Consider the following 14,032-nt stretch of genomic DNA (forward strand, 5'->3'; position numbering starts at 1 on the left):
ATATGTATTAGGTATGTTTAACATAATCTTGTAAAATCCTTCACTTACAAGAAACCTGATAAGTAGAAGTAAACTAACACTAGCCTCCTGTTTGCTTATTTTCTTTTAAAAAATTTTTACTATTAGAATAATTTCAGATTTACTATAAACTTTCAGACATCCCAGTGTCTCTGTATGCTTGGCCCCATTCTCTCTGTCAATGTCTTACATAATTGTAGTATATTTGTAAAACCAAAGAGGCTGACATCCATTCATTAGTATTAACTAAGCTCCTATAAATTTACCTAGATGGGTGAATACTATTGTTCTTTTGAAAATCTTTTATTCTGTAGAATGCCCCTGAAATTGAATTTGTTTGTTTTTAATGACTAGACCAGGGCCATTGGTTTGGGGGAATACCTCAGACATATATTGTCCTTCTCATCATTTTACTCATTTGCAAGTAGAGAGGTACAGACATACAGAGAGAGAAAGTGAGAGTATAGATGCACCAGGACCACTAGTCACTGGAAACGAATTCCAGATGCATGCACCACTTTGTGCATCTGGCATACATGGGTATTGGGGAATCAAACTCAGGATTTTAGGCTTTGCAAGCCAGCACTTTAACCACTGAGCAATCTCTTCAGGCCCTAAAGGTTCTTTATGTCATCATGATTTGTCACTGGGACAGTCCAAAGTGACTAAAGTAATATCCCCACAATTTCTCCACTATAAAGTACCTATTTTTCCCTTATTTTAAAATCATGCAATACCATGCCTGGCAATTTTATTTATTCATTTACAAGTAGAGAGATACAGAAAGAGAGAGAGAGAGAGGGAGACAGAGACAGAGACAGAATGGGTGTGCCAGGGCCTCCAACTGCTTCAAACAAGCTCCAGGTGCATGTGCCACTTTGGGCATCTGGCTTTATGTGGGTACTGGTGAATCAAACTCAGGTCCTAAGGTTTTGCAGGCAAATCCCTTAATGGCTGATCCATCTCTTCATCACTGGTTATCCTTTTTAATATTGACTCTAGAGAAGCAAGTTGATATGTACAGTTCCAACTAAAGAGGAGGAACACTTGTGAGATTATAAATTAGTTTTGAAATCCTTTGATAAAAAGTTTGTCACTCCTCTCCCACGTATGTGTTTATTTTGTCAAAATTGTTTCATGCCTATACATATGCACACATACTATACTTTGCTTATAATCCAATTCCACACTATTATCTTGCTTGCACTGCTCAGTTCCAGCTTTGGCTTGGGAAAGTATCATTAGCACAGATGATTTAAACAAACTATAGGAACAACATTAGAAATATGACATCAATAATTGCTGTCATTGAAGCTGAGAAGAAGGAAATTTTGAGCTTATTTTTTTTTATCAGAAAAGCTGCTAGTCACAGTGCACCAGGAAGCTGTACAGTAGAGCATTCCAGTGCTGGAGTTACAGGTCAGGGGACTGGTGAGATGTTGTGATAAAGATAATCAGTCTGGCACCTTGTGCAGAAGAAAGGTGAGTTTGCTTAGATGCATCTAATCATTTTGGAAAGAAGGTTGGTCTCAGCTCATGAGCTTGCTGCTTTGGAATTAGGATCTGAATGGAGCAGAAAAATAAACAACAAAATCTGACATAAAAATTGACGTTACTATCATCCACTGTAATATGCTAATATTTTTACCATTGAGGCAATGAATACACTAAAAGATATCTCACAGTTATGCGGGGAGACCACAGACTACAGTGAGCAATCAAGTGTGAAAAAGAAGTACTGAAAACCATGTGGATGCTCTGATTTTCATGATAAAGGGGAAAAAAGATATTTAGAAAGCAGAAGAGGTACTGGAAGTAAAATTTACACCAAAAAGATGAAAGTTAATTACCATAACCAGCCTAATTTTCATACAAACTACAATGTAGCATTAAGTTTCACACATATGGGATGTCCAGAATTTCTAGATTTAGGCCATATGGAAGTTACACTGCCACTAGCCTTTATTTCACACATCCTGTGTTAGTTTTGAAGGTCTTTATGCAACAATGCTTTGAACATGACTAAGAAGGTTCTTGAAATGTTAAGACGCATAAAAAATAATTCAACAAAAGAAGTGCTTAGGCACAACATATATAATATATATATATATATATATATACACATATATACATATATATAATATATAAATTATATATTATATTATATAATATATTATATATATAAAATAATATTATATATATGTATGTATATATATATATATAATGTCTATGTATGAATACATATAAAATAACAAAGAAAAGAAAAAAGTTTGGGCTTCAAGAGATGGTAAGTATGGAGAAGTGTTAGGACAAGTTCCAGAAAATTGATGGAAAACGAAAGCTACATTCAAAAGGACAGTTTGGAATGTCTTATCTTGATAGAAATGCCTCTTCTTTAGTGATAAAAGTCACTCTATAGTGTTGGGTTGATTTCAGTAGCTCCTGGATTTCTGCTTCGATGTGTTTTGAGTATCCACAGTGTCTGTTTCCATCACCCTGGCTCAGGTTTTCAGGCTTGCCATGGAAGTAGTATTTTTTTGTGTTTTTGTTTGGTTTTTGTTTTTCAAGGTAGCGTCTTGCTCTAGCCCAGGCTGACCTGGAATTCAATATGTAATCTCAGGGTAGCCTTGAAGTCATGGTGATCCTCCTACCTCTGCCTTCCTAGTGCTGGGATTAAAGGCTTGCACCACCATGCCCAGTGGAAGCAGCATTATTGTTCATCTCACCAATTCCCATCAAAGCTCAGGGAATTTTGTGGAATAAGACACGAAAAGAATGTAAGAGCTACAGGGTGGAAGGGAATATCCAGAGGCATTGTCCCTGCCCCAATGACTGACTGTTGCTTTCACAACTCATAACCCACAACTCCATGGTAAATACCAGCACTCCGACTAAGGGGAGGGGGAGCTTCATGGAGTGGGGGCAGGGAACCTAGTGTGGTCAGATTTCAAGAGAAGTGAATGAGCTAGACAGCAAAATGCTTGGAAGTCTATGAGCAACTGAGCCCAGCCTTCTGGAACAGGAGCCCAATCTCCCAGGGGTCAGTCCACCTCCTGTCTTGATAGGACAAAGATTTGGACAGAAAATTTATGTTTTTATTTATCATATACCGATATGCTAAAGTGTAGCATTTTATGATCTTTTAAGTAATTTTTCATGTAAAATGTTACACAGATGGAGTATGTCAGCATTCTAAAACACTGAAAATTTAGAATCATTTTGGATTTTAGAGTTTGGGCATAGGAATGTTCATCCTATTATAAAAGTTGCTATGCTTGTCTTTTTTACATTCACCTAAACTTCATTCTAAGCCCTCTTGCTCAGCCAGGAATAAAGCTTTACATCCCTGCTCAGTGGAAATCCTCCTTGTCCTTTACTATGATTCCAGAGTCTTATATTCCTCAGAAGATGTAAAGTGGATATTCTGAGCATTTTTTTTTTACCCCTGTTAATATCCCTGTCCAAATGAGTGCCTCAGATAGAAGGATTCTGCTATGCCCAGGCTGCCGTGAGGCAGAGACCGTCTGTGACAGCCACACATAATGGCCAGCTCTGGGATGCCCCACTTCCCCAGGGAGCTACCAAGGAAGCGGTATGCTCCTTCCTCCTCAGAGGATATCTCCCCTCCCTTTGCTGTTAGAAACTCTCTTTCTCTTGTCTCCTTTCCCCAGGGGCTCTCAACTTCTTGCATATATACATGTCCTGGCAATGAGTTGGAGAATTTACAAAAGGCAAAAAGAAACATTGACATCTGCATATGTTTTTCACTCTGAAAAAAAAAAAATCCCAAAACACTGACGTAATAAGGAAAATGAGGAATTAATAAGCCTTATGAAGTCAAGGAAGGAAACATTATGAGTAGGGCAAACGAAAGCTATTTTCAATATAACATCTTTCTTTGCCTCCTTTGACATTGAACATTTTGTAATAGCAAATGTGTCTATTCAATTTTTAATACTATGATACCCAATATACTCTCCAACATAGTAGGTCTTTCCATACTGGAAAGTGGGGTGGAAATTATGAAAAGAAGAGTGAAGACAGAGAAGAAGAAGAAAGAAAAAAAAGATGAGGAAGAAGAGGTGATGAAGAATAACTACCCTTGCCAATGCAACAAGGATGTGTGGGATGTAGAAAGCTTGGAAAGTACGCAGCTACGTAATGTTTCTAACATACGCATGCAGTGTGGCCACAGACATCATGGACTAGAAGGGGAGACATGCATACAAACAACTCTAGAACACAGCAGAGGAGGAGACATGGCACAGCACTTACCTTCTCTTTATTGGCACAAAGTGCCAGTCCAGAAGCAACAGGTAGAAGGAAAGAAAGATGAAGGGAAAGAGAGAGGGGGGGTAAAGAACTCAAGCACATACATGGTTAGGGACGACTAAACAACTGATTGAAGGCCTCTAGAGTGGCCTCCTCCTCTGACAGTTTCCAGTCCTAGCATGAGAATTCTCTTTTTAAAAGAAATATTTATTTATTTATTTATTTATTTATTTATTTATTTATTTATTTATTTAAAACAGAGGGGAAAGAGAGAGAGAGAAACAGAATTTACATGCCAGGGTTCTAGCCACTGCAAATGAATTCCAGATGCATGTATGACCTTGTGAAACTGGCTCTATATGAGTATTGGGAATTGAACCTGGGTCCTTTGGCTTTCCAGGTAAGCACCTTAAACACTAGGCTATCTCTCCAATCCCAGTATTCTGGTTATCAGCTCCCTTTTTTAAAAGGACAACTCCTTTTAAAACATGGGGCCTTCTGCTCTTTCAGCTGAGATCTAGACTAGAAGAAGGGCAGGAATGAACACATGGGTAGAGTCCAGGATTTCCTGCTTCTCAGAAACAAGGACAGCAGGAGTTCTCAGCCAGGGATCACAACAACAGCTGCTCTCCAGGTTACTCCTACAATTTTAAAATACACTGACTTGTGAAAGCTCTGATGAGCTTAAAATCAGCAGATGTGAGTAGAAATCCAAGCACATATTTTGTGTGTGTGTTAGTTGTACACAAAGAAAGACATTCTCAGGCCCAGCCAGAGGTTAGAAGAACAATGCTGAGCAGCATTGTTGTATGAAGGTACCAGGCACCAGCACCATTAGTCTTACCAAGACTATGTTTTGTTGTGGATTTTTGTTTATGAGTGTGTGTGTGTTTATTTTGCTATATCGTGTGAGCTTGAAAACATAAATACCCTTACTCTTTTTTTTTTTCAAGTAAAAAATATGTGTGTGTGCAAGTGTGTATCATGACATGAATTGTCTCGGTGCTGAACATCACAATTTATGGACTAATAAACAGTACATTAAAATATTTATTTATTTGACAGGTGAGAGAAAGAGAGAGACAAAGAGAGAGAGGATCAGCATTCCAGGGCCTCTAGACTTTGCAAACAAACACCAGATGTATGCACCACCATGTGTATCTGGCTGACATGGGTATCAGGCAATTAAACCTGAGTCCTTCTACTTAATAGGCAAACACCTTAAGCACTAAGCCATCTCTCCATCCCATGAGTCAATTGCTTTTACTCATTTACTTTAGCCAGCATATCATATTTTCTGCCTTCCTTCCTTCCTATTGATTTTATCTCCTTCCCACAGGAATTGCAGGAATTGAGCTTTCTTGCTATCTGGCATGGTGAGGGCGACACACACAATACACAAATAGACAAGTGAGTGGACATGTACATCACCATGGTGATGTGGCTTAGAGTTCATTGTACTGGGTGTCAAAATATTTATCAAAATAAGCCAGGTGTGGTGGTGCACACCTTTAATCCCAGTGCTCTGGAGACAGAGGTAGGAGGATCGCCGTGAGTTAGAGGCCACCCTGAGATGACATAGTGAAATCCAGGTCAGCCTGGGCTAAAGTGAGATCCTACATCAAAAAAAAAAAAAAAAAAACCACACACACACACACACACACACACATATCTGAGTCCAAGATTTCTAGATGTGTTTATAAGATTCTTGATATTTTAAATTTTCTCTTTAATTTCTCTCTTCTACTCCAAGTTGCTGCCCTTTGACTTCAACATTGGTCTAGGGATGGATCTCCAGTGTTCCCCATTTTCAAATACTGTCCCAATGAATGTTATTAAAATACTTACCTCAGGTCACTGTAATCTTCATAGCAATGGATAGTAAGATACATCACCACTTGCATCCAGCTCAAACAGGAGACATAAGAAGGGGTCCCACATTTAGAGGATATAGATAGCATCCCTGGGAACAGATGATCAACATATAGAGACCCAGTCCATCCATGTAAATATTGCTGAATGACTGGGAAATTCTGAGACATATTGCAACAACAGAGCAGCATGTCTCCTACAATAACCTTTTCATTTATTTAATCCCAGCTCATTAATAAAGATCTTCCTTCCGTTTTCCTGATGTATGAATATTCCAAAACCACAGGCTCAAATTTTGACAGCTAATTTTGCAGGATATAATTTTCCTGCTTAACCCAAGAGAAAAAAAGAGACAGATGATTGAGATTAATCATTTGTAAAATTATAATTCTGTCACAGATAATAATTTGCAAGATCTTTCCCTTTTCTGAAATCCCCAGAATGCACCATAAATTGTCACACTTTGTACCAGAACATGTAACACATTAGGGGGCTCTAATAAAGCAAGTCTGCTAGAAAAACAAACCAATTGCCTTATAATTGGCATGTTTCCCACGTGACTGTGCTTCTGCTAAGGAACATTGTGCCTTGGGTATAAAAGGGTGTAAAAATTATTATTCAAGAAAGATTATCTCTATCTTATTGCCATTTGAATCAGGGTATATGCTGTTTCTTTACCTTGTGGAAGATTGTTAGAGCTTACAGCTATGTGCCCAGAGGCAAACTTATCCCTGGGGAAAAAGTGAGAAAATTTTAATTAATTTTCAATTTTAAAAGACTATCAAAATGGACATATTAAAACTGACTTTAGAAGAATGGTTACATGAGTCCAGGAGGAAAGGGCTTGCTATATTATTAGAGCTCTCTGTAAACTTGGCCTTATTCTCTAAATCCACCTTCAGGGATCTCAATACTGTCTCAACAAAAAAGGCAAAGAAACTTCAAGGGAAGCACACAAGGGTGCCTGATAGCGTTCTGGCTTTGTTGAACCCTGGAAAGGGGAGCATAGATCCTAACATATGTTCCAACTGATTAGGTTAGCACCTCACAAGATCCTGGTTCCCAGCCCCATGACTTTGTGGGCCAGCAATGTGTTTTGCTTTACATTGCTCTTTCCAACTGGACCCAAATCCATCCTTCTTGGGTATACACTTCAGGGATCTAGGCAAGAGAGGGTGTAAGTGGGTCTGACTACCTCATCCCTAATTCTTATCTAAAAATATTACTATGATCATAAGTAATGTACATATATATTTCATAATAACTAGGTGAATTTTAAATACTTCACTATAGAAAAGGCAAGAAAGGTGACAGGAATACTAATTAATGTGGTTTAATCATGTCACATTAGAATCAGATATATGCTATTATACATATGAACTAGTAATCTGAACACAATTCTAAACAGCTGTACCTTTAATAGTTATAAATCTTTTCTTCTCTAATAAAGAATGGAAATGGAGACTCTTTTTGACATAGTTCTATAAAGTATTAAATGCTTAACAAGCCATTAAATAAATACATGTATGTATACATAATCAAAATATCATTTTGGGGCTGTAGAGATTGCTTAGTGGTCAAGGCAATTGCCTGTGAAGCCTAAGGAACCAGGTTTGATTCCCTAGTACCCATATAAGCCAAATGCATAAGGTGGCTCATGCATCTAGAGTTTGTTTGCAGTGACTAGAGGCCCTGACGTGCATATTCTGTCTCTTTCTCTTTCTGCCTCTTTCTCCATTGCTATCTCTCAAATATATATAAAATATTTTTAAAAAATTAAAATAAATAGGTGCAATGTATATCAAAAAGGAAAAGAGTCAGTTCCCTGGAAGAATTTTTAATGCTTAACTGATGAATAAATAATAAACACTTGATACAGGCACTTTGAATTTATTACATAATACATACATATGGCAAAATACTGAAAAAATATGTACAATTTTATGCACTTATGTATCAGCTAAAGTAAATTTAAGATAAAAATGTCATAATGAAACCCCTTATTTTGCTCATTAACTAATTTTTTATTTTTTTGTTTTATTTTTTAAGGAAAGTGAGAGGCAGACAGCCAGACACAGAGAGAGAATTGACATGTTAGGGCCTCAGCCACTGTAACTGAACTCCAGATTATTGCACCACCTAGTGGTCATGTGCAACCTTACACTTGCCTCATCTTTGTGTGTCTGGCTAATGTGGGATCAAGAGAGCTGAACATGGGTCCTTAGTCTAAGCCATCTCTCTAGCCTTAAAATATTTGTTTCTTTTAAAATTTCAACTTTAAAGAGGTACACTGAGAATATTCATAAGCAAATAAGTGAATGAAGAAATAAATAGTATTGAGTTTCTTAATGATGTCCAGAAAGTTTTCTAAAGCAAGTTAATGGCTCACCATTAACTTGGTTTGAGCTACCACTTTTTTTTTGTAATTTTTATTTATTTATTTATTTATTTGAGAGTGACAGACACAGAGAGAAAGACAGATAGAGGGAGAGAGAGAGAGAATGGGTGCACCAGGGCTTTCAGCCTGTGCAAACGAACTCCAGACACGTGCTCCCCCTTGTGCATCTGGCTAACGGGGGACCTGGGGAACCAAGCCTGGAAGCGGGGTCCTTAGGCTTCACAGGCAAGTGCTTAACTGCTAAGCCATCTCTCCAGCTCGAGCTACCACTTTTTTTTGAGAGAGAGAGAGAGAGAGAAGGAATATTGCTATATAGCTCAGGATAGCATATAACCCCAGATTCTTCTGCCTCTGTCTCCTGCACTCTGCTGCCATGCCCAGTAAACACCACTATCTCTCACTAGATTGCCATCACTTCCAGCAGTTCCTCAGGCTACATCTGTTGCTTCCTTCAGGCTGTTCTCAACAAAGTAACAGGGTAGCCATCTGGGAATGAAATCAGAGCATCTCACTCCTCTATAGCACCTGTAGCTTCCTACCCAACTCCTTCCAGCTCCTAGTAAGGGCCACAAGGCATGTGATGGCTAACCCAAATTTACATCTATTTACATCTGTTGTTATTGAGCTTGTTACTTTTACCTCCACTCAGACACACCCCTCTGCTCCCACTGTCTAGAGGACAAGTTGTGTGAGCTCCACTGTGAGCTTGGGACTCCCATGTCTTGGGAAAAGGCAGACTTGTTTGATGAGGCACTGCAGGAGGAAAGGGTAAGAGACAAGGGGCTTGCCTTCTTCTTAAAATCAGGAGAGGGAAAAGAAGGAAGAGAAACACACAAATACTATTCGGTTGGTTTCTTCAACAGCAATAAAAGCAAAACATAAAATAATATCTCAATATCCCATAAATACAAGTATTTCGACTGCACATAAAAAGTAATCTCTTGATTACCACAGAGAAAGAAAACACTTCCCTAAATCTTCTATAAGTGCACAGCCCTGGGAGGAAAGCCAGAAACAACTTAAGATAGGAGGCAATTTAAGGAGGTTTACTCTGAGCCTTGCTATTCCACATCAACCTAGGAGGGACAAAAACATATTAAAACAGAAATAAAAATAAATTCTAATGAAAAACACAATGACTTACCAATATAGACTAATATACAACCTCATTCAAACACGTGATACACATATGGCATTCATTCATTCACAAACTATTTCTTGAGCACCTGTTGAATGTTTGGCATGCATCCAGGTGCTGTTTTGATAAAAAAAAGAAATACAGGAAAACTCTGCCTTCATGGGGCTTATATTCCACTAAGATAAGATAGTAAAAAACACAACAAATAAGTACACTGTACCCTCTATTAGAAGTTGGCAAATGATAGGTATTGGAGGAGTGGACTTCCAACAGGAACAATCAAGAGTACAGTGGTTGGAGGCATGGGAGGGTTGTAGCTACATGTTAAGTACAAAGGAGGACATTCATTACCCCATTCCATTAGAATTAGAATGCCAATGATCTCCCCACGAATACTTGCCTGTTAGCTTGAAGATGTATCTAATACTCAGCATTTAAAAATTTATTTCAATATTCTTTTGTTGATTCCTGTCAGTCTCCTTTTAGAATGAGACAACATCAGTGTGACAGACAGTTCCCTCAGTCATTCAGAATGTCATTCTTGAAGGACCTCATCACACACACCAGGGTTTTACTTTGTGTGGCCATGAGGTCTTGCTTGTGCCACAGCCAGGCCTTCAAAAAAATCAAGAGATGATGGAGATGCAGGTACCTTATCTGCTACTGATGCTGGGATATTTTTAGCTAAGGCTTTATGATTATGGACTTCATATACATTGCTAAAAAATAAACAATGAAATACCTAGCAAATATGATAAAGTTTGTAGCAATATTTCACTAAGGAGCAGTGGTATATCAAAGGTCCCTGGGATTTCTCATTTCACTTTGAATGTTTATTACATTTCTTGGTAGGAAGTGGCATGACTGTCCATAAAATGTGTATTCACAGACTAATTATTAGCAAAAATTAGAAAATGAAAATGAACAACAAAACAGAAATCAAAAGAACATATAGACAGACCAGCATCTTCTGTTGCTATCTGTTCACTGCCTTTCTCCAAAGGAAACTTGGCTCAAAAGCAGCTCTCAGAACAAGTGAATGCACTGTGGCTAGTGGAAGTCACTAGTACATGGCGAGAGGCAAGAATTTTTATGATTTGACCAAAATGTCAATAATTTTGATATTTGGCTTGAATTACATTAGGGAGAAACTGTAAAAATAACTGGCATAGGGCTTTGATCTTGATACCCCGTGGTAAGCAAAATGATTTCAGCTTACCCTTCAGATAATGATTTTCTGTAGCCATTTGCTTTTGATTGCTACTTTGCTGTGTTTTTGTCTGTTATAATGATGTGGAATGTCCCTATATCTGTACAATCAGTGATGTTTCTTAACATCTGGATTTCTAGGATGCCTGCATGAGGTCATTCACCACTCACAAGAAACAGAAGTCTACCACAAATAGCATGTGTGGAAATATGAGACTCATCCTGGGCACAGTCAAGTGACTGGCCTCATGGAAAACTTAACAACCTCCTCTATTCCCTTCTGTCTCTTTTGTGTGGACTCCATGGATGGCCACATTCCTCACCTAACAAACAAGTCTACTGCTATAATCCAGGCAGATAGCACAAAGCTGAAAAAATAGGCAGGTGTGCTTTTTTTTTTAAATGCATTTCTTTTTAAATATTTAATTAAATTAATTAATTTGAGATAATGCGAAAGATGCAGATACATAGAGAAAAATAGAAAATGGGAGTGCTCGGCCTCTAGCCACTGCAAATGAACTCCAGATGCATGTGTCACCTTGTGCATTTGGCTTTATGTGGGTACTGGGGAATCGAATCTGGGTCCTTTGGCTTTGCAGGCAACTGCCTAACCACCAATCCATCTCTCCAGTCTCAGACAGGTGTTTTGACTTCATAACCTCATCAGGCCAATTTGGCTAATTTTTTTCATCAAATAAGATAACATGTATTCATGTGGGAAATATACACAATTTATTATCAATATGATACTTATTTTTTTTTAAGTCTGGGATCCCTAAACTCTTAATAATTTCTATATCTCCATGTCATTTAAAAAATTCCTCATTCTCAGTATGTGTGTATATCTGTGTTTTTTTCACATACATTGTTATTTAAGACAATAAAATACCAAGCAAATATGATGAAGTACATGGCACTATTTCTACATATTATTTTTGGAGCCTGGATTCTTTTACTTAAATCGTGACTATTTTTCTGTGCTATTAAATATTATGTTCTGGCTTAGAATTTTATAAATAGCACCATACATTTCTTTAAATGGTCAGTTATTGCTGAAGAACTAAACTGCTCTGCTTTTCAAAATTTTAGGTGTATAGAATACTAATAATCAGCATTATATATAAGTATGGGATTGTACACTAGATTGTATTGTTTTAATGTAGTGGTGCAAACTCTACCTGCGTAGTATACTAAAATTCTGTATTACTGTATTGCTGCTACACACATAAACTCATTTTAACTTATGCATCCCTTCCTGTTTGCTGGGGAAAAAAGAGGAAAAGGGCACCTTCCATCTTTGCCAGACTTTGCCTATGTTATATCATTGTGATAGAATCTCAATGTTGTTGAGGTGTTGCTATTTCCCCAGGTATTAAAAGGATTGTGACCAGAGCCAGTGCAAAGAAAGGAGTATGTGAAGGGGTGTCTTCTGTTGAATGTACATCCAGAAGGAGGTGTGTTGTTAATTTGGGGGTTCTCCCTAACAGCTCTTATTGTGGAAATTAGGTAACTTTAAAGGAGAAGGGTAGACAGTCATTGGGTAAAACTTTACCACATGACTATAAAGGCATCACAATTTTTGTCAAGCCAAACCACCTCAATCAGTATTTCAGGATTCTATGCCAGGCACTATGCATGCCTTACATCTTCACACATGTCAGTAAGTAATTCTCTCAAACTCATGTGGAGACAAGAGGCTTTTGAAAGCTCTCTGTGGGTCTAGCTGAGTAGCATTTATAGAATGTCACCCATTTACACATACTTACTAGAGGAACTCAGAGGGTCACTGCATTATAACTTATATTGATAAACTATCGTGTGCTATTACAGTCTGTTCTGCAAACAGTACCTTCACCACCACCCCCTGCCGTCCGACATCTCAGACCCCAGCATGTCAAAACCATGGGTTGGGTTGAAAAGATTTTGTCCTTGAGAATAGCTGAAAGGTAAACTATTTTCCAGATTATTTGGTGACTCCTCCTTGAACAGAGGTCACTATTGTTTATTCCATGGTATCAAAATGCTTGTGGTGGGAATGGTAGGAATTGTTATTGGAAGTCTAGCTCCATGAAGACTCCCTTACTTGAGAAGCAGACTTCTGCTTGGGACTCATGCCTCATCAGGAGTTCCAGGTGACTGTACCACATCTCTCAAGTCATTTCTGCTGGATGTTGTAAGCATCTGACCAGCTGTTCTGTTACCTGATGCTCTGCTTTTTATCTGACACTTGCCATTTTGTTCTCCAGTTTTCAGTGGACCCATTGCAGTCATTTCTGCAGGATCTTTGTTATTCAGTGCCCAGCTTGACTTTCTATTCAGCTTATGTCCACTGTTAAGCAGGGCTACTCCAGTCATTTCTGCTGGATCCTTTCAATGATGGCTTGATGTTTCTATTCTATTCTAATTATCATTTCTTCTTTTAATTTTGTTAGCTATATCACTAATAAAGTCATTCATTCAAAACTTAAAATATGGCTGTCATGAATCAATTTTCCAGACAAAACAGATAATGAGTCTTGAGGCTTTCAGTCTTCCTTTTCCTAATTTGAATGTTGATATCATTTCTACAATCACCGTATTTCTGAAAGAGGCTACTATTATCAAGGCCCAAGTTACTACACAGCAATACCAGAATCACCTGACTTTTCTGTACTGCTTTTGAATTGGAAAGTAAGACTCCCATAATCAACAGAAAGAAGAAGTCTCCAGAAAAGTGAATCTTCCCTGGCAGTTCTTGGTAGAGAAGGCAAGACACAGACAAGCAAGGCACTTCCAATAGAAGTTCCTGTAAGACAACTCATTTTAGAATATAGTCCCTAAGCAAGAGAATAGCTACTTACTAACTAAAGAAAGTAATTGGAACAAATACTAATTATATTTTTCTATGTACTTTCTGAACTAACACTTGAAAATTAATATGAAAATAGGATAAATCAATATGTTCAGAAATACTCAATTTTTCTGTGTCTGTACACTATGTGTGTATTGCAGTCAGGTTTGTATTACTGGTAGAAATCATCCAACCAAGAGCAACTTGTGGAGGGAAAAAGAGGTTTATTTGGGCTTAAAAGCTTGAGGGGAAAGCTCTATAATGGCAAGAAAAATGACGACATGAGCAGAGGGTG

This window comes from Jaculus jaculus, chromosome 4, assembly GCF_020740685.1.
Source record: "Jaculus jaculus isolate mJacJac1 chromosome 4, mJacJac1.mat.Y.cur, whole genome shotgun sequence".
NCBI classification, from domain to species: domain Eukaryota; kingdom Metazoa; phylum Chordata; class Mammalia; order Rodentia; family Dipodidae; genus Jaculus; species Jaculus jaculus.